General features: G+C 36.9%; 1 long non-coding RNA gene across 3 annotated transcripts in view; it reads left to right on the top strand.

Moving 5' to 3' along the window:
* LOC123280462 (uncharacterized) overlaps positions 1 to 15,487 on the top strand; it is a 119,269-nt gene extending 103,782 nt beyond the window's left edge. For 2 of the 3 annotated variants that reach the window (XR_011497846.1, XR_011497845.1), the window contains exons 2-4: positions 2,430 to 2,543; positions 14,280 to 14,472; positions 15,216 to 15,487. This is a non-coding gene — a long non-coding RNA (uncharacterized lncRNA). Of the gene's footprint in view, positions 1 to 2,429; positions 2,544 to 4,456; positions 4,492 to 14,279; positions 14,473 to 15,215 lie in introns of all 3 variants that reach the window. The other variant, XR_011497844.1, reaches the window with a different exon arrangement.
* The last annotated feature ends 9,891 nt before the right edge of the window (positions 15,488 to 25,378 follow it).

Raw genomic sequence — 25,378 nt, 5'->3', positions numbered from 1 at the left:
TAGAAGTAAGGAACTGACTAGCTACTGAACAGCTGATCAGCTGAGCGGAGGTTGTGGTCTGGTTCTCCTCAGGCCTCAGGTCTGGGGCCATATCGCCTCAGCCTACTTCACTCTGTTATCTACCTGTCTCCTAGGCACTTGAGTCTGCAACCTCTAGTCTTGGCGTGAAACGACTTATTCCCTTCAAGCAGGGATTCTGAGGAGTTTTTCAATGAGTGTATGTGTTTTTCTAAGACTTGGCTGTCAAAGAGTGCATATCTATATTTTTCTAGACAGAAGATTCATGGCTTTCATAAAAGCTTAAGAACCATCACTTTGGATATTCTAAGTCTCTCTCCCTCTCATATTTTGGTAGTCTAATTATGTATGTGTTTCAATATAAATGTTTCAAGTCCTTTTGTGGAATTAGGTATAATTAAATAACGCAATAGAAATAATGCTAATAATAAATAATGAGGAAAAGTATATTGTCTGGAAGCTAGCTTAATCTTAAAGAATGTTCCAGCCTCGTTCCATATTTCTAAGTTACAGAGGTCTTAGATTCTCCCTGGGACAGTGATGGAGAATTATAGAACCCGCAATTTGGCACTGTCAGTTTTTGTCCATATGGACTTGGGGAGTTCCTAGTAGTCTAGCATTCTTCACTTAAGGAAATGTCACCCTAAAGAATTGTCACAAAGACTTGATTTCTAAAGGGAGGAACCCAACACTCTTGTGGAAGAGCCAGTTGGCAGCTGACCAGCCAGGCATAAAGCAGGGGTTTAAAAGTAGAGACCTGAGGTGGCTAATGGGTGCATACTTCACGGAACATGCAGCAGGGAAAAGCTAGGGAATCAAAAACTGCTGCCCAGCATCTCTGACGGCACTGGTGATTTTTTTCCCTCGGGCGTCCCATCAGCTTCCTCAGTTGTATATGTCCTTTTCCTTCTCAGAATACTATGGTGAGCAAAAAGAATCCTTTACTGAGAATTTCTAAGAGGTAAAGAAATTAGAGTAGTGTAGCGTACTGCTTATGTACAAAATATACAGATCCTTAAAAGTACCTCCAGAAAAAGGCATTGGTGTATCATATGGAGAGAAAAATACTGTGATTTGCCTTCCTCCTTCTGGTTCATATTAAAATCCTTGAAGTGACGCATTTTTCCACATGAGTGAACACTTGGCGTCCAGGGCAAATAATCTGGACTTTTGCCAAACCCGTGATATGAAGGTAGCCCCCACACACCGCCATGGCTGATTTTAGCATTGTGCTTATAGTATGGACGTCTATAGAGTTGTACAGAGAAAGAAGGAGCTGGTAAGATGGCCTCTGGTGTATTTTTGAAGAAAAACTATTCTAGAGAAAAGCATTTTGGGAAATTGCTAAAAAGAACAGAACAGGGAAAGGGGAAAGGATGACACATCCTTGTTTTTTCATAAATCAGCATACACGCTGGATTATTTTTATTTTTTTTAGCTTCGTTAAATGCCATTTTGTTTTTCGGCAGAGGGTCAGTGTCCATTTTATAAATATAATGATAATTGGGACTGTAATAAGTGCCAGCAAATGGACTTTCTTCAGTGCTGGCTTACGGCTGAAGGTGAGTCACACCACTTCAGATTCTCAGCACCACGTGAACAGACCTGGCTCTGAGAGGGTGGGAAATGATTATTTAAGTGTGCCCTAAGCAGAGAGTTTTGCTCTTCAACATGGGTGAAGAGAGGTTGGGCAGGGTAGCAGGACAAGCACCTTGGGGCACAGGAAGGGCGGCTGCAGGCTGAGGGTAGGGGGTCCTCCCAGCCAAGGGCACAGGAGCTGGTGCTCTGGTTTGATGCAGAGCCAGGAGGAGCTGTGGGATTCTCTCCTACCGTATCTCACTGAACTTTAATCAAAATGGTCATCCTCAAATTTTATTTATTTATGAAATAATTTGTGAGAACACATATTAAAATAAATTTTTCATCATTTTCAGGACAAAGCTCATATTTTAAAGTACTCCTCCAATAAATGTCCTGTCTTCCACGTGTAGCCTACAGCAGAAAGCAATAAGCATGCATGAGCCATAAATGACTAAGAGAAGGGCTTTCTGCAACAGTCTAACACCACATTTAAAACTCATTATCTTAGTTAAATTAATTAAATCACAAACTACTAAGAAAGAAAGATGTGATTTGCATTAGTCTTTGTTCTTGCCCCTTACCAAGGGTGAAAATGAGAATAAGGTATTTTGATTCAGCTAAAATCTATGATTTAGGGAAAAGAGTAAAGCAATAATTTCAGCCAAAAGTTTTGTTTCCTCTCTTCAATTCCATAACGTAACTGTTAATTTTCTCACTTGTGGAAAAGCAAATCATAAGATTTGTAGGTGATTGCTTCTACAACAGAAGGCCCTAAACCATTTCTGACAAGAAGCCATCACTCATTTCTGGTTATTTTGCAATCTCTGCAGGGAAGTAAAAAGAGAAAACCACAATGAGGATGCAAGCTAATGGTGGAGCTGCTGGGGGCCTTTTCTCTTCTCTGAGAATCTCTTCAAGCCACAGGAACTGGGGAGCTCTACCAGGTAAGCCTTCTGGATTTATTGGTATGGCAGCTTATTCCACCTGCTGGATGGTAAAACTCCCACACATAGAGCTTTGTCACCTACAAATCTCAACTAGAAATGGCATGATATTGATATTTTCTTCTAACGTGCATCTGTGAGAAATGGAAAAAACAGACATCAGATAGTCATACTCTGACTGCTCCACCAAACACATTCAAGTTTCAAATCTATGAAAAAATAGTAGTAATGGGAGAAATTAAAGAGGTCAGAGATAACAAAGTGATAAATAAATGAATGAGCTCTTCCCATCATGAAAGTTATCAGGATTGTAGACTTGTGTGAGGTGAGCCGCCTTTAATGCATGAGGTGGTACAGTTAGGGCCAAGAGAGTGTCATTGAAGAAGATAGTGATGCTGGTAAAGTGAAATACATATACACACACATAGACACACAAAGGCATTTTTCATGACTCATAATGACAAAACTTCTTCTGTTTGATTCAGTTTTCAGAAAACTATTTTTTTAGGTAAAAAATACTATTTTAAGAACATAGCTATTGGGCTTTACCAGTGGTTGCATCTTTAGTCATACAATAAATATTGGATAAAATGAAGAATTTCCCCCAAATATTTAAAGGTCATTTATCTTTCTGGCTCCCTTCATGGAACCTGATAAAAAAGGGCGCTTCCCCTGAAATATTTGGTTAATAAATCTTTACTCCAGTAGGGGTAGTTACATACTACCAAGAAGCATAAAGAAGAAACATAAATCTTACTGTGCAAACCAGGACTGACTAACTCCTGGGATTTTAAAGGATGGTGGCAAGTGACTACTCCATGAGGGCTCATAGGTCGCAAAGAAGGGACTCTACTATTGGTGACACAAATTAGTTTGCAATATTGGAATAACTAGTAACTAATGCATACCCACTAATCAGCAATAGTGCAAAAAAGCATTGTGTAATTTCGTTTTGCCGTTGTCTAAAATGGCTACACTATTTCATTTGTTACTTCGTTCAGGTTCTGATCAGCCTGTTCCTCATAACGACACTCTCCTGGAGAGGAAAAGAGGTGGTTGAAGTAATATTTTTCAACATAGTGACAAATGTTTCTCGAAATATGCTACCTTACACTGAGTATACAGAAGCATTGCCAATATTTGGGGTATACAGAAAGGTAAAAGGAATTAAAGTGCCTTTTTAACCAAAAGGCAAGGAGTCTTATAGATTAATTTAACTAAATGAACAAAAATTAAGCGTCACATGTAGCCTATTGTTCAGTCAGTTTCCAGTCAGTGTTCTTAAGTGATTCCATATTGCCTTGAGATGCATGTTGAGAGGGGTCCTTTTCACTCTGCTGTGGGCTCACCTCTTGAATTGGCATTACACAGTGCACATCACTGTCACTGTCACAGCATGAGCTGTATATTGTGGGCAAAACCTCTTTCATACGGATGTCAGATACTCCAGCTAGTGATACATTTTCATCATTCAGATCTTGTATTTTAGATAGAAATTTTTTCCACTTGGTTGTATTGATTCTTTAAGATTTGCTATTAAACTATCTTCAGTGGGCCCTATAATTGGTATACATTTACACACATATAGGTATGTATACACACACATACATGATGGTAAAAAAGTTATATAGAAAACGATTGTCAAAAAGTATATCATCTTTTCCTATTTAAGCATCTTTTGTTTTCTTCTGTCTTATACAGTAAATGCGTGTGTTGAACATATTATCTTCCACATAGCCTAAGAAAAATCAGATACTTCTGAGATATATAATCAGTTATAATAGAATCAGTTAGATATGTAGAGCTTAGTTTTTACAATCTTTCTATGTTAAAGAACAAAATTCTGCCCACCAAATAATAGAACTGAGAAACTTTGGTGACTACATTGACTGGATGCTGGCTCTTTCTTCCAGGTCTGATGTTTGATCATGCAACATCAGTCTTAGAGGTAAGAAAAAAGATCCTACCTCTGGCATTAATTTGCAGTGTGTGACCTTGGAAAAGTCACTTGACTTCTTTGAGTTTTATTTACCATTTTATAAAACGTTGGATTTGGAAAGGTTAAATATAATATTTTGGAAAAGAACCATTAATTATTGTTTAGAATAATTATAAAAGAAATTCAGGAAAGAAAAAAAAAGTTAAGTGGTGTTCTTGAAGGTTTTTATTCAGATCCAGGGTGGAATTTTAATTCAGGAGAGAATTTCTGTCTGTGGAAGAAATGACTAGATGAGAAACATTTCTTTCCCCTACCCAAGCTGCTGTGAAAAGGACTGACCAAGAGAGGATGTTGCAAATAAAAAGAAGTTATGGTCCAAGAAACGCATGGTGATGTGGTCAGTTTGATGGAGTTTGGTATCTTGAAACAGGTGCAGGTACCAGGGAGAAGTGTGGGCAAGCAGTGGATATCAAGGACGTCCAGATTGGTTTGTTGGTGGTAGTACGATGTTTCATAAGGCAGACAGAGCAGCAACTAGAATCTTAAGTCAGGCCACATTCTGTAATGTAAACAGGCTGACACATGGTCAGCATAAGGGAAATATCAGCAGATATCAAGGACTAAGACATGATAACATAGTAGGTGCTAGACTGGGGTGACTGGAAAGTACCTGACAGAACTCCAGACTTGAAGTTTATTTAACTCCAAGTGGATTATGAAGGTTGCAGCTGAGGGAGGGAAAGATAAAAATCCTCTTTACAATTCTGTGACCTTCCTCGTGATGCAGATTGGACCATGGACCATGCATATTGTCTTTGCATCCCTGACACCTACCTCAGTGCTTGACATTCAGTATATGCTTAACAAATATTTGTCGTTAAAAGAAATATCAAATTATGGAGTCAGATGAATGGTATGAATTTGGCTTGATAAGTCAGAGCCATAGAGGCAGATAACATTTGGTATTCTGAAAAAAAATTTCTTTTGGTTTGGTTTACCAAAATAGTCAAATGAAAAAAATATATAGTTTTATATGAAAAATAAATATAAATATTGTCTATGAAACAATAAATATAATATGTGGATGACTTGTCTTACTTAAAAGAAAGTTTATATTGTATTTATAGTAATTAGTAGGTTTGTTGCAATTAAATGCTGATTTTGATACATGGCACAAAATAACTACAATATATGTCAATGAAATGAATGGAATTTATAATATGATTTTTCTCAACAGTAACTTAATTTATAGGTATGTGAAATAATTACATTAATGAAATCATTATGGAAAAGATGGTACATATAACTGATAATATCTGAAGAAAATACACTATCATCATACTTGGTCACAACGTTGATAAGATAATTGAAAAATTATTTTGTTCATTCCATCACTTTCAGGAAAAGTTAAAATGTTTACAATTTTCTTTTAAGAGAAGAAAGTACTTTTTTATAGTGTTATTTTTATGTGACACATATGTTTTGATAAAATGTATCACATTTTAAAAGAAATTATTTCTTGCAAAGAAATCTGAGTGTAGAACAAATTTCTTCTAGTGAAATAGTATTTTAAGAGTAATTGCAAATTAAAACTTAAAATTTATTCTCCTGATAAATATTTGGCCTCTGAATATAATAACATTTACAGGCATAAAAAGGGCAAATTCATTAAAAACAGAAAATTATTTATTTTCTAATATAATACGTATAATAATTGTCACGAAGTTCAAATACTCTACTGAAATTAGAGTACTATAGACCAAGTACTATAGTACTATAGACAAATTCTGCGTTGTCTTCGTTCTGAGTCCTTGGAAGAGGGAATTATGGTCTACATCTTGCCTGACTCTATTTTATGTCTAACTTTTACTCATGGCACTTAAATTTTTTTGTTGTTTCTTCTAATTGGGTTAGTTTGTCTTGTACGATATTTCTTCATGATTTATTTAGTGGCTCTGGTGAGGCCTGTTGACCTGATTTGTTTGTTTAACATACTTTTGGAAAGAGAAAAGCAACTATATTATCTTATAGCAAAGGATACAGGTACCATTAAAAAAGGATGATTACCACAATATATTTTTTCTTAAATTGTGGATTTTCACTTAGCGACTTTGCAGTTTAAAAGGTGTATCGATAAACTAGAAGGATAAACCAGTTTGGTTCAGATGATTGCATAGAGATTCCTATTTTTAATGTTGTGTAATAAGAATTGAACGGCACAAGGATTGGAAATTTTACATTTCTGCCTTTCCTTCTATTTGCAGTACATTAGTCTCCTAATCACATAGTTAGCTCCTGCATGGACTGGCTAATGAGTTAGTGATTGCTGCATGCAATATGAGGAAGCACTGTACTAGGCTCGGGAGAAGAATGCGACAGGGCTCTCTGAATTTATGATACTCATCAAGCCAGAACATATTTGCATGAATTTCCTTGGCTTTGGCTAACTCATTTTTATTTCATTTCTTTTTCATTCCTTTTCATTTCATTTTCCTCCCAACTCTCAATTTCCTTAACTGTAAAAGACTGGATTTACAATAGAGTTCCAGTTTCTAGCCGGGATATCCTGTAATTCTATAAATCTGAAGTTTCAATTGTTTCTCTCTCTCTCCCTACTGCCTTTTAAAATTATTTATTTATTTATTTTTGACCAAAAGCTTTGCCATTCTTTATTACTTATGCTACCAGGTCATTTACTCCTTATGAAAGTAGAGGTGACACCAACCTCTTTAAGGTAACTGAGCCCAAATTTGCTCAACTAGTCGCTTGGCAAACATATACCAATACCTACCAGTGTGAAGCTCTGTGCTCATCCTGTGGAGGGTATGAGAAGCAAACGGTTCCCAAGGGCTCCATCCTTTTAAAGAGCAGGATCTCTATATTTTCCTTTTAAAAACAGTCAGTGTTTGTTGAATACATGCCACACACAGGTACATGCGCCATCTCCATGTTAAGTTCTTAATATGTGTTATCTCCTGATGTTTTTGACTTGCAATTTTTTGTGGTATGTTCATCTTAAAAAATTATGGTAAAGTAGATACAAAATTTACCATTTTAAACATTTTTAAGTGTACAATTAAGTGGAATTAATTACATTCACATTGTTGTACAACCATCACTCCTGTCTACCCAAAATTTTCTTCAAGCCAAACATAAACTCTATACTCATTAAAAAGTTACCCAGGAGCCTCTAATCTACTCTCTGTCTCTATGCATCTGCCTATTCTAGCTATTTCAGAGAAGTGGAATCATAGAACATTTGTGCTTTTGTATCTGGCTTATTTCGCTTAGCATAATGTCTTCAAGCTTCATTTATATTGTAGTATGTATCAGAATTTCATTCTTTTTTATGTCTGAATAATATTTCATTGTATGTATATACCACATTTTGCTTATCCATTCATCTGTTGTTGGATGTTTGGGTTCTTTCCACTCTCCTCTGATTTTGTCAAGCTTACAGTTTTTGTAATCGTAGATCTACTTGGTGTCTTGATATTCTCATTTTTTCCTAGTGCTAAATGCTAAAATGAAGCCATCCTTCTTCATATTTGCCTTCATCTTTATTCTGTTCAGAATTAACTTTTTAAACGCCTCTATTTTTTCTTCAGTTTTATTTTCTCTTGCTGCTAATGATTATCTTAGCATATATGTCATTAATTTTTTCAGAAGGTATAATTTCAGTGTGTCATTGTGTTTACATAGGTACTGCATTGTTAAATAATAAGGACATATTAAAGCCATGATTAAGATTCATTTGAGTTAAATTTCTTCTAGAAGGGAAACAATAGAAAGAATAAACAAATGGGACTTCATCAGATTAAAGAGCTTCTTCAAGGCAAATGAAAACAGGATTGAAACAAAAAAACAACCCACTAACTGGGAAAAAATATTTGCAAGTCATATATCTGACAAAGGCTTAATATCCTTAATATATAAAGAACTCTCGCAACTCAACCACAAAACATCAAACAACCCAATCAAAAAATGGGCTGGAGACATGAACAGACATTTCTCCAAAGAAGATATACTGATGGCCAATAGGCACATGAAAAGATGCTCATCATCGCTGATCATCAGGGAAATGCAAATCAAAACTACACTAAGATATCACCTTACACCCGTTAGAATGACAAAAATATCTAAAACTAATAGCAACAAATGTTGGAGAGGTTGTGGAGAAAAAGGAACCCTCATACACTGCTGGTGGGAATGCAAACTGGTGCAGCCACTATGGAAAACAGTATGGAGATTCCTCAAAAAACTAAAAATAGAACTACCATATGATCCAGCCATCCCACTACTGGGTATTTATCCAAAGAGCCTGAAGTCAGCAATCCCAAAAGTCCTGTGCACCCCAATGTTTATTGCAGCACTGTTTACAATAGCCAAGACATGGAAGCAACCTAAGTGCCCATCAACAGATGAATGGATAAAGAAGATGTGGTACATACATACAATGGAATACTACTCAGCTGCAAAACAGAACAAAATCATTCCATTTGCAATAACATGGATGGACCTTGAGAGAATTATGTTAAGTGAAATAAGCCAGCAAGAGAAAGATAATCTGTGCATGACTCCACTCATATGAGGAATTTAAAACTATGGACCAAGAACAGTTTAGTGGATACCAGGGGAAAGGTGGGGTGGGGGGTGGGCACAAAGGGTGAAGTGGTGCACCTACAACATGACTGACAAACATTAATGTACAATTGAAATTTCACAAGATTGTAACCTATCAATAACTCAATAAAAAAAAAAAACCATGAGAACAAGAAAAAAAAAAAAACAGATAAAAATTCATTATGGGAGCATAGCCTAGAAACTGCAAAGGAGGATGAGAAGGAGTAATTTCCAATCTTTCTTGAAAATAAAAAAAGAAATTTTTTTCCCTTGTTAAAAAAAAAAAAAATTTCTTCTAGAACGCATTGCAGTGGAAATATGTGTGAATTTTATTTCCCTCAACTCATTGATGTTTTATCATTTTACCCCCAAAATAATGTAAGAAACCAGAAGATGTTTAAGTAGTTTACTGAAATAGTAGCATCCACCCTTGGAATAATTACTTAATCTCATTGCTAAGTTTATTTTATTATAAATGCATTTTTAACATTTTATGAGATTATTCTAAATATGATGCATTTACTAAAGTTAAATTGAGGCAGGAAAGGCTAAAGCTACACGCATGTGGAAAATTCTTCCACAGTTGTTGACGTTCCTATAAACTCTTGTTACCTAACTGAATTTAAAGATTTCTTTCACTGGTTGGATATTAGTAAATTTGGTTTAGAAAATAAGTGTTCCATATACTTTATTCTCAGGATAAAAAATTGTTTAGACCAGAAACATCAATGAATTAAGCTTAATGAGAACATTTGTGGCAATAATGATGGCATGTCAAGGCCTCTAAGATGCCACATGCTAGCTATTTTTCATTCTCTTTAATTTATACACGAAGACTTGAAGGGCTGTGGGCAAGCTGCTTCAAAGAAAAGAACACTGCTGAAACAAAGCTAATGCAAAATTATTTGAAAACTAGAGTCCGTTTAGCACACAATAATAGGGGAAAGCAGAGCTTTTATATAAGAAAATATAAGCTTCCTTGTAAGGGATTTTTCCCTCTTTGCTGTTCATATCAAGTACAGCTAATTCAGTTTTTATTCAGTCCACAATATTTAAGGCTGTGTGGATGTGTTGGTTACGTGTGGGTTTGGTGGAAAAAAGGATATTAAGAACTTAACAAGAACAGGCTGAATTTAGTTTAACATTTCTTTTATTTCTATTTGTTTGGGGTAATGACATGCATAAGAACATACACAAATGGTATCTTTAACAATCTTTGGGTGAATAAAGTAACGAAAGGAAGGAGGGTTTATACTTTTATAAATTGTAGTTGGAAATTTGATGCCCAAGACTGCCTATATGTTTTAGGGGAGCCAGCACAAAGAACAATTAGTCCATCTTTTTGATTGTCTTCATAATCAGTACTGATTTCTGTGGTTTCATTGATCTGGCCACAATTCACACTGAGTCTTAGCTTGGCAAGACCCAACACTTTATCTCTCTCTCTAGCTGACTGCCTTGCACAAAGTTGATGCTCACTAAATGTTAGTGAAAGGACAAGAGGAAAGATGGCTGTATTACCTGATGTCATTTCCCAGAAGAAAACATGGCCAAATGGCACTCTACAGTCCAATGCGATTTGGACTATTCTTTTGCCTTCTTTTTTAAAAGAGAAAAATAAAACATAAAACAATATAATCACACTTTGACACTTCTCTGCCAACCATTCTGTGGATGCTCAACAAATTAAAGCAAAAATAGAAACACTGTGTGTTTATAAGAAATTCAACGGAATCTGTTGTTCAAGGTGAAATACGTAGGGCGAGAGCTATTAATTGGGATTCATGGGCCCCAGGACTGCGGTGGCAGGGACTTTCAGGGATCTGTGCGAAGACTCTGAAACTATATGCAAATGTTGGAGTATTTTTCTGGGACGATATTATTTAACAATGATTGAGCAGTTCCTATTTGTTTGGAGTTGTCTAATCATCTTATGAGTTTTTACTCACTTGAGCCTCATGAGAATTCTAGAAGGTAAGTATCCCACAGACAAAAAAAATGATTCACAAAGATTTCATGTAACTTGCCCAGGGCATCACAACAAATAAGGGGTCAAGCCAGCATTTGAACCCAGAAGTCTGGCTCCAGAGTCTATACTTCTAATCATCACATACACTGTGCTGTTTTTTCATAAGGAACAGGTTTCCTAAGTTTTCTTTTCATGTTTTCAGAGGAGTTTGTGATCAAAGGCAGTAAATATCTCCTCGAGTAGAGGAGATAGCTAGACCACAGAAATGCTGCTTTCATTAGACATGCTATTACTTAAAGTGCAAGGGGTTTGCCATAGCAAAGGAAAATCAGATGTAGTCACTTGTGGTCGCTTAGATGTTAGGCATTTCTAAGGTCTGCCGATAAATGTCCCAACTATTTATTTATTTAATCTGGCCACCCAGAATGTCATGTTGCACACTGCCTACAATAAAAAGGATCAAAAATAATAAGAATTGATTAAAATCTAAGAAAAATTTGAAATTTAAGAAGAGACCATAGAGTAAGTAAAATACATTTACTTAAGTTGAGCCTAGAATTCCTGTTGATCAAAGCAAAATGCAAAACATTGATCAGCTACATGATTCACATGATTCCTAAGAAAGACCCTCACCTCCTCAGAGGGAACAATACATTACTTAGTTGGAAGTCAGTAATACATTTTCTTTATAAGTATATAGTGAACACTTTTTTCAGTAGCATCTCTTTAAGAAATGTAATGGCTGCTATATGGACTGAATTTTGTCCACCTAGAATTCACAGGTTGGAGCCTTAACCCCCAGTGCCTTACAATGTGACTGTATTTGGAGACAGGGCCTTTAAAAAAAATATTTAAGGTTAAATGAGATCAGATGGGTGGGCCTTAATCCAGTAAGACTGGTGTCCTCATACAAAGGGGAGAATAGGACATAGAGATGACCATGTGAGGACACATCAAGAAGATGGCCTTCTGAAAGCCAAGAGAGAAGCCTCAGAAGAAACCAAAGCTGTAGACACTTTGCTCTTGGGCATCTAGCATCTAACGCTCCAGGAAAAATAGATTTCTGTTGTTTCAGCCACCCAGTGTGTGGTATTTCGTTATGGCAGCTGTGGATGGCTGACACAGCAGGTTCCTTAAAACACTTTATAATAATCTATGTGTCTGCATCTTTCTGGTTCTTACTGTGTCTTTCATGGCAACTGAGAAAGCAGTTCAAGTTAGCAGAGGACCCCTCAGTGCCATTCCAAGGATCCCCAAACAACACAGTTCAAACACAGTGCCTTCTCTGGGACAGCTTTATTTGGAGATGAGGTCTATACTCTTCAGAAGAATGGATGATCTGTGTGTGTATGTGTGTGTGTGTGTGTGTGTGTGTTTTGGGCTTTTGATAAAACACATTGCTGTAGAGAGCCCTTAAACTTCATGGGAAGGCATGAAATGAAATATTGCTTCAGTATTGTTGAAGGTTAAAAACAGACAGTTGGGCAAAGGCTTAACCTTTGATGGAAATGGGAAGACCCCACTAAGGATTGGGTCCCTGCAGTTCATGGCCACCTTGGCTCCAAGCCAAGGGAAAACCTTCTCAGGAACAAGAATTTTCCTTAGAAAGAGTTGTGGCTCAAATCTGAAACATGAAAAAAATTAATGAATGATATAATGTTAAGTTGCCCACCTTAGGCTTGTATGGAATATTTACAAAACGAGAGTGACCAGAATCACTATAACCAAAGAAAATCTCATTAATATAGGCATATAAATGCAAATTTAAAAAACAGTTAAATTTAGTGGTGATTAAATGTTTAAAATGATTTGCCGTGAAAATCTCATCGTAATTTATGAATAATATTATAAATAATTGTACTTTTTTGTACCTCTATTATAACATATGTCACCAGGATTGTAATTAGTTGTTGAATTGGTTGTGTTCTCATTATTCGGTTACATCACTGAGAGCACGAATCCCATTTAATTTAATTTTGTTTTCCATCAGTGATGTTCAATACGTGTTTGTTGAATGAGTGAATGAAAAAAAGGAATAAATGAAAAATGAACACATGAACAACTAAAATTTGTATAGCAAATGGATTCCTAAATGTTTCATATATTATATCATTTAATAACAATTAACAAAAAATTTTTGTGTACTTTTTTTCTGCAACATGAAACTTGACGTTATGCAATTTTTAAACAATCACATTTTGGAAGATGATTTAAAGATGAGAAAATGCTCTCAGTATACTGTTAAATGCAGAATACAAAACTGTATGGACAACACAGACACACACTCTCACAGAAATAAGAGGAAGTAAATCAAAATATTAGCTATGGTTATTACCTGGATGAAGAAATTAATTTTGGAATCTTCCTTCATAGTCAGATATATTAAAATAAACTTAACATATGAAATTCATTATTTTTAGTGCATAGTTCTATGCACAGAGTTCTATGAGATTTTTTATTGGATGGGTAACAACAACAATCAAGATAACCCCAAAAAGCTCTTAAATGTTCCATTGCAGTCGTTCCTCCTGATTCCGAATACATACAGCCCCTGGCAATCACTGACTTCTTATAGTTTCGCCTTACCTCCAACTATCATACTCTGGAGCTTTAAAATATGTAGTTTTGGAGGCTGGCTTTTTCATTTAGCATAATACTTCCTAGATACATCTGTATTGCTACACGTAACAGTATTTATTTTTTCTAGTTTTGGGTATGTGGGAAATCTCTGTGCTTTCCTCTCAACTCTGTCATGAAACTAAAATTGCTCTTAAAAAATCAATCTTTAAAGAAAACCTGAGTGGAAATCCTGAGTTACATGGTAAGTGTATATTTAGTCTTAAAAGAAACTGTCCAACTTTTTTCCAGAGTGATTGTACCATATTGCATTCCAACTGGCAATGTATAAAGCTGCCAGTTTTGTGTTCTCATCAGCACACAGTATTGTCAGGTTTTTGTTGTTGTTTCAGCCATAATAATAGGTATGTAATGGTATCTTATTTTTGTTTTAATTTGTATGTCTCTAATGACTATTGATATTGAGCAGCTTTTTATGTGTTTATTTGCCATTTAGATAACATCACTGCTTAAAGTCTTCAAACTTTTGCCCATTAAAAAAAATTAGCTTGATTGTTTTCTTATTCTTTAGTCTTTGTATATCACATATCAGATATGCGTTCTTCAAATCTTTTATTCCAATCTTTAGCTTTGTTGGAGGAGTTCACTGTGACGATGAGACTGTTGGTTGACCCATGAGCCGGACCTGGGCAATCAGAGGCTCCTCAACCCTCTCCCCGATCCTTGGAACGTACATTCTGCTTGCCTTTCCTCTGCGAGACGCTGCCCCAAGCACAGCCTTCAGATAGTAACGTGCTGTTGAGACCATCTGAACAATATATGTGAGTGAACCAGTTAGAGGCTCTATGTAAACTTTTAAGATTCTGGTGGGTGGATGTGGAGATCTACTCGTCTTGTGGCCATCCAAAACAAGCCCTGTAAGTAAGTTCTCTTGCTTATTACAACTGCCACCTGCCAGTGTGAAGTGCTTTGCCTCTTTCTTCCATCTCTCCATGCCCTCCATGTATGGGACCAATTTCTGAACCAACAGACTTGTCTTTTTGTTTTATTACCAGTTTCACTTGAAAAGTAGATTTTAGTTTTGATGAAGTCCAGTTTATCAATTTTTACCTTGTGCAATCATGCTCTTTCTGTCATATTTAATTTTTTTTTTTGCCTAACCCAAGCTGACAAAACTTTTCTCCTGTGTTTTTTTTCTAGAAGTTTTATATCTTTAGGTTTTGAATTTAGCTCTATGATCCATTTTGAGTTTATTTTGGTGTATAGTGCAAAGCTCATTTTCTAACGTGGATATCCAATTGTTCGGGCACCATTCCTTAATAAAACGACTGATTATCACTGAATTGCCTTTGCACTTTTCTCTAAAATCATTTGACCAGAGGTGGATGAGTCTTTTCTGATCTTTTTATTTTATGTCAGTGGTCTATGTGTCTATCCTTTGGCTCATACCACACTGTCTTAATTACCATAGCTTTCTAGTCAGTTTTGAAATCAGTTAGCGTTATGGTCTTTCCCTCCAAAATCCATAGGTTGAAGTCCTAAAGCTCCAATATTCCTGTTTCAGGAGAGAGCATCTTTAAGGAGATAATTAAGAGTAAATGATGTCATCATGCTGGGGCCCTAATCCAATATGACTGGTGTCCTCATAAGAAGAAGGAGAGACACCAGGATGTACTTGCACAGAGAAATGGACTTGCACTGTGAGGACACAGTGAGAAGATGGACATCTATAAGCCAAACAGAGAAGCCTCAGAGAGAAACCAAAGCTCCTGGCACCTTGATGGTGAGCTTTTAGCCTCCAGAACTGTGAGAAAATAAATTTCTGTTTTTGAAGCCACCCAGCCTGTGATATTCTGTTATGGCAGCCCGAGCTAAGACAGATTTTGGTATCCAGATGTGGGGTACTGTTATAACAAATACCTAAAACTGTGGAAGTGGATTTGGAATTGGGTAATGGATAAAAACTGGAAGAATTTTGAGGCTGGAAGGGGTTTTTTGATAGAAAAAGTCTAGATTGTCTTGATGGGACTGTTGGTAGGAACAGGAGTGTTAAAGGTGATTCTGGTGAGGTCTTGACTGGAAATGAGGAACAGCTTGTTAGAAATTGGAGGAAAGGTGATCTCTGTTATAAAACGGCAAAGAACTTGGGCTGAATTGTGTTTTAGTGTTTTGTAGGAAGTTGAAATTACAAGTGGCAAACTTGGATATTTATCTGAGGGGATTTCTAAGCAAAATGTTGAGGTCTTGGCCTGGTCTCCTCTTGCTGCTTAAAGTAAAATGAAAGAGGAGAGAGATAAATTGAAGGACTTGTTAAGCAAAAAGGAACGAGAACTTGAAGATTTGAAAACTTCTCAGCCTATCCATATTGCAAAAATTAAGAAAGCGCGTTTTGGAGAGAACACCGAAATTGTGGCTGAACTATCACTTGATAAAGTGACTATCAGATTATACCAGCAGTGACATTGCAAGTTTGGACTAAAGGGGACAGAGATAGGACAAATTAAGGAAGGCTATTGGACTTCTTGGATTCTACAGTATGGGACAATAGAACTATTCAGGTGCAAATGGGTGCTATTCTTCAAGAAAAGGGAAGGATGACCCCAGAGGCATTTCAGAAATTACAAGATACCACTCCCACCGCAAGCCCAGAGCACACAAGCTCTAGAGGGCAAGGCTGTCTCTTTTTCTGTTTCAGTGGGCCAGTCTGCCACCACCCAACACCTCAGAATTTTGTATTTGTAGACTGATTTTCTCTTTGTCATCCATCTTCAGCATTTGAAATATGGTGTGTTTTTATTTCTGCTTGGAATTCTCTAAGTTTATTGGATCTGTGGTTTGATGTATTATATTGTTTTTGGAAATTTCTCACCTTTATCTCTTTAAATCTTTCTTCTGTCCCATTCTCTCTCTCTTCCCTTTGAAACTCCAATTGCAATAATGTTATCCCTTTTCATGTTGTTCCACAGTTCAAAGATGCTCTTCTCTTTTCTTTTTCACTCGTTTCTTTTCTCTTTTGTATTTAAGTTTGTGCAATTTCTATTTTATATTCAAATTTACTAATTCTTTCTTTACCTATATTCAGTCTACTAAAGAGCCCATGGAATGTATTCTTGGTCTCTGTGCCTGTAGTTTTTTATTCTCAGCATTTTCATCTGATTCTTTCTTTTAGTTTATGCCTTTTTGCTGAATGTCTATCTGATCATTTGTGTCGTCTACCTTACTCAAGATAACTTTGTACATGTTGATCATAATTATTTGTACATGTTGATCATAATTATTTTAAATTCTTTACTTGATAGTTCTGCTGACTATGTCAACTCTGAGTCTACTTCTGTTAATATTTTTTTTTTCCTGGACCTTTTGTGTATCTTTAATTTGTGACTAAACGCCAGAAGTCTTGGCTGGAACAGTGTAGAATTAGGTAAACAGTGTTTATGCCTATAAATGGTTTGCCTTTTCTGCCAAATTCTTAATGTAGATAGTTAAGTCACTCTCAATAGGAGTTGTTCTGAGTTTGGGCTTTTATGTTGCTCTGGTTGCCTTCAGTGCATCATTAGCTTCAAATTCTTCTAGTGTTACCTTCTGCCTAGAGTAAGTATTTCTATGTCATCCTCAGGTTATGGCCTTTCCTGTGTGCTTACCCTCAAAGGGATCTTTGTCCATTCTCTTGCCCCTCAGAGGTATGCTGCCATTGGTTGTTATTCTTTGATTGCTAGCCTGTGCTGGGAGGGAAGAGGGAAGGAAGGTCTCTGTTTTCTGCGAGTCTCAGTCTCAGGTAGGCTGTATGATCTAGGGTCTCAGGGATAGGGCTATATCAGCAATTTAGCCAAACTCTACCTATATCTTGGGTGGTTCTTATGTGGGAGTTTCCTGCCCCTTTGCTGGCAGTAGGAGGGCCTTAATAATATTGATATAGAACCCTGGGCCTAAGATTGTTTCCTGCTCCTCCCTTTTACCCTTTTCCTGCTGCAAAGGATTTTCGTTTGTATCCTGCCCCCTAAGTGACTTAAGGTTTTTATTCTGTAGGAGAGAAGAGGCTGGGCAGGGCTTCATTCCTTTCCTGTAGCTCTGGCTGCTCCTCTCCTTCAGGATTGCACAATGATGGGAAGCTGTCTCTAGTCTCCTGCTCTATCCCTGTCTATCTGTTCGGGAGTTCTCACTAGAAGTTGTGGATAGGAGCTAAAGAGTGGGTGCAAACTCCTCTTTATCTGCAGCTTCCCTGGATTTCATACTTTCACACTATTTGGTCTTTATAAACTTGTTAAAAATTTTAGGTAAGCTGTTATTATTTACTTCTATGCTGCCTTGTCTCTCAAACTCCTGTGCTCTGCCACAGGTGAGCCAATGCTCACATCCTGTTGTTCTTTCAGACTTCTATCTTTCCTTAGATTTCTGACTACTTGGTTTCTCTGGGTCTTTAGTTCCCTGAACGGTTGAGAAAGGGTTTGCACAAGCTCTGCCTGTGCAAAAATCAATCAGCAAACGATTTGCTTGAACTTGAGCTTCTTATTTTGGAAACAACAACAAATAAACAAACCTCAACTGTTTAATGATTGATTGTTGTCTAGACATTTATAAATTCAAAAGCCATTTATATTGAATAAAATTGAAAGGTGGTTTTTTTTTTGCTTTGGACATCTCTTAATATATAATCTGTCTTGTTCTTGAATCACATGGTGAATATGTTCTTGTTACTGATTTAAATTTTGAGTAACCCATAAAACATTCTCTCATGCTTCTCTTCTGTTTAGAAAGGAAAGTAATCAAACAGTTTATTAAGCAAAAATTTTAAATTCATAATATTAATTCAAAAAATCTTGTGTATTTTCAGCTAATTAGCAGAAAAGTACACATAGTTCCTTCTTTTCACCACAGTCATTAAGAGCTGTAGATTTATTAATAGAAATATTTATTTCTTTGGAAAATGGGACTCAGATTTATTTTCTTAAATGTAAGACAGAAAAGTGAAGCTGATCATTGATGGTTTTGTTTCTTGACTGAATGATGTAATTCATTACATATTGTTCTTTAGGCTTATAACCATACACCCTAAATATTATCACTTTTTCTTTTAACTACTCCACTTGAAATATGATTTTCAAGTATTCAAATGCAAATTGTATTTATACTAGATATTTCTGGCAACTTCACAGCTCCATGCAGTGTTGGTGCGATTAATTTGTTGTTGTTTCTTCATGATTAAGTTACAACCAGTCATGCAGTAATTTCTTAATGATAAGAAAAATGAACCTTTGTCTATATTTGTGTCTTTTTTGGGAGATTCTGGAAAATATTTTTTGTTGGACAGTGTAATTAAGTGATATCTTTCAGAAATCCCAGTGGAATGCCTTAGATTCTCCTATGAATCTAACGAATCAGCAAATCTTCAGGTGAATAGTGAAAATAGAAGATAAGAGTATTTAAAAATACTTATTTAAAGTTTTTACTTTGCATAATGTAGGAAACTTCACCAAACACAAATATTGCAATTCTGAAACTTTACATATTTAAAAAACCTTATGTTTTAGACTGTCACCTGAGGGAGCCACTTGAGAGTTAAGAAAATTATCATCAGTTTGCTACACTTGATATAGCAACATTGCTTTCTTCTTTCTAAATGCAGTCCATGCTGCCCTTTGTGGTTAATGACCAGTCAACAATCGAGGACCCCTGATCATTGGACCTCTGACTGTCTCTTAATAGCATCACAGCTGGTGTGAAAATACAAGTATGGGGCAGAAAATGAGAAAGACTCAATTCCAGCAGAAAGGAATATCGAGTCTCCTGCAGAAATAAGCAATTTGGGTAAGATAAGAAAGCTAATTAAGGAAATGGTTAAATGGATGTTTACATGTAGTCATTAACTCATATGTCACAGGCAAACTATCTTCTTTCTGAGTTGATATTTGAATCATATATGCAATTTTGGTGAGTCTCCACCGTGGCTTGTCTTTTGACAAGGTATAGGAGGGGTAGCAGACTTTAGGCTGAGGGAGAAAGAGGAGATCTGCTTGGGTAACTGGGATGGCTGGGGTGAGTGGTGATAAAAGGGGAGAGAGAAAAAGGAAAATGTGGAGGACAGCATTGTGACTTTCTCAGGTAGTGGTCGCCTGGCTCTGGTTCAGCAATCTGGACCTGTATCAGAGGTCAGAGAGACACAGACCATAAGAGATGACGTACGGGTCATTAGGTATACGCACAGGTGCTGTGAGGTCTACACTGCAGTTCTAAGCCATTGCAACATAGAATCCATAATGGATCTAATGTTCTCCCAGAAAGACCCAGCCTAAGAAGTTGCCACCCTCAAGCTTTCTCAGGCAAGGATGTCACTGAATCTTGTCAGAGCAGAAAAGCAGGAGACCAGAAAGAGCTCAGTTGAGACACTCCTGGGGGTTCTAGAAATGTCAGTGAAACTGTAGGGTGGTACAGACTAGATGGTCTCCATTATGTTAATGAGGGCTACAGCAAGTGAAATTTGGCTTATTAGTGTGAGTGTAAACCCAGGGGGGAAAGTCTTAAGGCCCATTCATCCTTCAGATTTGATCTTGACTGTCAGTTCCTCAGAGAAGCCTTCTCAGAAGTCTCAGACCCGATGTGGGTCCTATGTACATCCTCAGTGTCATTTTGTTCCTCAGTACTTATCCAAGTTGGATTAATATTTTTTTGTTAATATTTCTCTCTCCATTAGACTGTAAGCTCAAAGAGGGAAAAGGACTACAGGCCTGGAGCACAGTAGGTGATCAGCACTTGTTATATAAACAAAAGAGCAAATGGATGGATGAATGACTCTTTTGCTTGAGCAGTTCTGTGTATAATTCATTACTTCTTTACTGAATATTAATTAGCTTTGGGGAAACCTGTTAGAAACTTCTCTGAGCAAGTCCCCTCTGATAGATTTTATATTGGTTTCTGGACCCATACTCATGGTGGACAAAGCCTTCATTCATCCCTCATTGAGGAAATTATAGTCTAATTACAATATACCAAAGTAACAGGTAGAAACACTGAGAAAATTCAATCAACAGATTAATTTGAATAATTGACACCAGATAGCCAGTTGGTTTGGCTTTTACCCCTCACTGAATTGACTTAATTAACAGCTTGTTTTCATACTGTGTAACTATCTCTATGTCTATTGACACACAAGATTATCATTTACAGTAAACAAATTATCTCCCTTGAGAACTGGAGTTTGACTGCCCTGTTACTCTATGTACCACTGATTAGAAATTCTAACTGTTTTTTTACATGGCATGGCTTAATGATTTTGCTCTTGGTGTACGCTAAAATTTTATCAGTTGAATGAACACTGAACACAGAACATCTTGTTTCTAAATTTTAACACATAGGCGTGTTTTAAAATGGACTTTCAGTAATTCTGGATATTGCAAGAATTTAGAAGTAGATAGTAGTGGATTAGGAAGAATTAATTCTCTTACTTACTGATGGCCTTATAAGATTTGATGCAATACGTTACTCATGTCTGTGGAATCATACTGTATGATAAAATTATTTTTCTCAATGTTACTTTTCTGTTACTTTTTTTATACTTCTTTTTTGTTCCTTTTTTGGGTTAGAACTAATATTTGAGAATAATTTCACTAACATAATATGAGTCTTACTTCACAAGAAGTTCTAATAACAGAGACTGAGGTCGTTTTATTCATCCTCTGATGATACTTTTGAATAGTATTTAGTACTGTTGATTTATAAGCTTGTGATGTTTTAAAATAACATGGAATCCTATTTGTCTCCTATCATAAATGACTATGAGGCAGTATAGCAGGGGCTGAAAATTCTGCAAATTGACATGTTTATGGGTCTAGTTAAGGCAGGTAATATAAATGAAGGCAGCCAGTTGAGGTGACAAACAGGAGAACGCTTGCCTTTTTAAATAAAGCCACTATTATTTGGTTCCCACAGGAATGCAGGATGCAAAAACCTTCAGGCTTTCTGTTTCTGGTTCCTTTTTATACTTGCAGCTAAGAAATGGATTGTAATTCTTTTTAAAAACAACTTTATACCTTAACATCAGATAGATCAATGTGCAAACCCTGGCTCTGCCACTTAAAACATTTATCTTGAAGACTAACAAACTCTAAGCATTCAATAAACGATAGCTGTGAATAGTCAAACTAGCACAATAGCTATTGAAGGTAAAACTAGAAAAACTTGTAAGTTGGATTGAGCTGCAGCTTCTGCATTGCTCAAGATTTCTGAAAACAAAATGTCTAACTATATACTCTGACTAAAGTGTGGCCAAATGTGTGTTCATGGATATTTAGAAAATAAAAGAAGAAAAGAGTTGCTAGAATTTCTAGGTAGATATAGATTGAAATTGAGCAAAAGCAGAAAGACTAATGACAAAGAAGGTTTTTTACTAATTTTGGAAAACTTCCTTCCTCAGAAATGAAGTGCCCTGCTCATTCTACCCCATTCAAATGCATTTGCTCACCTCTGGTTCCCTCAAGGGTCTTTCTGAGTGACTGAGACTAATCTGATGAGTGAAGGTTCTAATGGCGTGTAATCGCTTAATGTCTTATCTCTTCCAGGTGGCTTTTGCATTTTAACAGAGGCCTTCAATGCCTTACCCCAGAGGAGTGTGTAATAAGATTAGAATGACCAGACACAGAGCTTTGCACCTGAAAGGACAGAGCAGTCAATGTTTGGGGATAGATCTGAGAATTTGAGGGACTGGTAAGGTCAAGGCCAAACCATTTTTAACAAGGAAGAAGGTTCAGTTCTCTCCAAATCTACACATGAGTAGAGTTTACTAGTCAGAACGCTCTCTATTCTCATGTGTACATATTGTTTGAAAAGCAATTAATAATTTGACCTATTTGAAAACGTTTTAAACCAGTTGTGTTGGAATTACATAGGCAGATCATTAGAAGGCAAACAAACAGGGATTAGTGAGACAATCTCTTTTTTAATCTCCACTTTATGCTAGTATCTTGTGTTTTCTCTAACCACGTCAGCATAATATTATAATGAAGATCTCATTAGCTTTAACAAGCAGTATTTTGTTGTCATTATCAATTGCAGGACCTCTACCTGCTACAGTCTCCCAAGATTTTTTGGAGTTCTTACAGGATGCCACACACACGCCCACAAATTAGTCCTTTGTGGCATATACATTTCTCTTCTCTTCTGCTCAAGCTTTTTCTCTATTGCTAAGGCCTAAGAAGGCCAGCCCTGGTGCTCTAGTGGTTAAGACTTGGCGCTGTCACCTCTTCGGCCCAGGTTCATTTCCCAGTCAGGGAACCACACCACCTGTCTGTGGATTGTCATACTGTGGCAGCTGCATGTTGCTGTGATGCTAAAAGCTGTGCCACTGATATTTCAAATTACCAGCAGGGCCACCCATGGTGGACAGGTTTCAACAGCGCTTTCAGACAGAGAGACAAGGAAGGGGGACCTGGCCACCCACTTCCAAAATAATTTGCCACGAAAACTTTATGAATAGTAGCAGAGCATTGTCTGTTACCGCAGCGGAAGGTGAGAGGATGGCGCAGACAGACCTGGCAGGGTTCCACCCTGCTCTACACAGGGCCGCTAGGAGTAGGAATTGACTCCAAGGCACTTAGGGAAAAAAAAGGTCTAAGAGAGCTGTGAAGCTATGACTCACTATTTCTCCCAGTGGCCTGCATCACACTGGGAACCATTTCTTCTGTTGTATACTAAACAGCTTAACTAGGTGCCACAATCACCTCCATGCCCCATCCCTGCCTCCTCCCAGCATGGCATCTTTGATGGGCACTGCTCACATCTTCGCTCATGAGTTGGGGCTTCAGAGGGTCTGCAGTAGTACCATGCTCTTTGGAGTCCTTGGACCCCCAGTGCGGGGTTGCATTCTCAGCAGAGACAGGCAGATCACTTCTCCTCTTTTTACTCTTCTACTTTGTGCTCCAAAGCTTCACAGATTTTTAGATGAAATAATTCTCTCAATTTTAGTTATACGCTCTTTCTCCTTGAGTCCATATAAGCATAAATTGAGGAATAAACTCAGGGGAGGTATCATGTCTTGTTTAGAACAGACAGTCCTTTTAACAACAAGAGGTTTGTTTTGACCCCCTCTGTGCAACTGACTTCTCTTTCTTTAGGAAACGTTCTCTCTCTAGAGACTATAATGTCATAAATAGTTGCCTGCCAGCTACTCTGCTGACTGTCAGACACAACCACACCTGGGCAGGGAAACCATTTTCAGTTCCACAGGGCTGATGCACATCTTTAATTATAAGTTTTGGGGGGGATCAGAATTGGGTCTCTGTACTTAGATTTCCCAATTCTTACTTGTTTAAGCATAGAGAATTTATGAGAGTGTGGGTCTAAGACTTTTTTCTCCATTTATCAAAATCTATAGAAACATTTTCCCACCCTTTGCTGCAAATTTTCAAATAGACAAATAACCAGCAGGATAAAATTATCTACCTAAAATACATGAAGTCCAAGACCAGCCATAGAACTTTAATGGAGAAGATACAAGACCCAAAAGAGTCATTTTTATTTCTTCCATCCGTGAGTCAAAATAGAATCTGAAAGCCATCTAAGATCTGATGTCCTAACTGGTAAAGCAAAACAGGAAAAACCTCACTACTGTTTGTGTCTTATTGTATTGATTGCTGCATAACAGTCATTATCTCTTTATCCACATATCAGAACCTCCATCTTTTTCAGTGGTAACAAGACCAACCCCAAGGAATAAATTGCTTCCAGTTAATCATGCCTATTTGATCCCCTTTTGGCAAGGATTGGCCTAGCAATAGGCATATGACCCAGTCTGACTCAAGAGATAAAAGGGAAATACAGGGGTCTTCTGGGAAGTTTCCTTATCAAAGAGGCAAAGCATATGAGGAAGTCTCACTCTCAATGCTCTGGCAGCACTCATGCTTTCTGTATTTAGAAGTGGACATTTCAGGATCAAGTGTTTGGAGCTATAGCAGCCATCTTGGGATTTCATGTGGAGTAGGCCCAGAGTAGCAGAGACAATCAGACGTAGTGCTCAGACTTGGAGCAGCTGAATAAACTCTTGAATTGCCAACCTCCAAATTCCATTTTGAACAAACAGGAAATGTCCTTGTGGATTAAGTCATGGATTGGCAAATAATAGCCTGTGGGCTAAATCCAGTCAACCGCCTATTTTTGTAAATAAAGTTTTATTGAAACACAGTTATCACATTCATTTACATATTGCCTATGACTCCTTTCACTACAATAGTAGAGTGGGGTAGTTGTGACAGAGACCATACGGACTGCAAAGCTTAAAATATTCTTATCTACCTCTTTACATAAAAATTATGCCAATCCCTACATTGAGCCAGCATTAGTAGAATTTTCTTTTGTCATTGGATCTGAAGTGATAAAATCCTGATTCTCAGCATCTACATTTGTTGGACTAACAACCACGTTTTACAACCTATATAGCTGTTAAACCTTGACAAATTCTTTTCTAAATAAAAATCAGATTTTAAAAAGGAAAAATAAAGTATTTAGGAGCTTATGTTCATGTTTTATCTCACCCCTCAAACTCCAGCCAATATTTTGCGCTGAGATGAAATCATAACCTTAATTGTAGGCTAGTAAGATTTGAAATAACTTGATTTTTCTTTCCAAATGAGATGTTTAATGGAAATGCTTTAAGGGCCCCAGTTCCTGAGTGAAGCACTATTGTTACAGCTATTTCAAAATGACATTTATGTAGACTATGTAAAATGTTCACAGACTCAT

The sequence above is a fragment of the Equus asinus genome, chromosome 24 (genome assembly GCF_041296235.1).
Source record: "Equus asinus isolate D_3611 breed Donkey chromosome 24, EquAss-T2T_v2, whole genome shotgun sequence".
NCBI classification, from domain to species: domain Eukaryota; kingdom Metazoa; phylum Chordata; class Mammalia; order Perissodactyla; family Equidae; genus Equus; species Equus asinus.
This window is presented reverse-complemented; position numbering and strand designations above follow the sequence as displayed.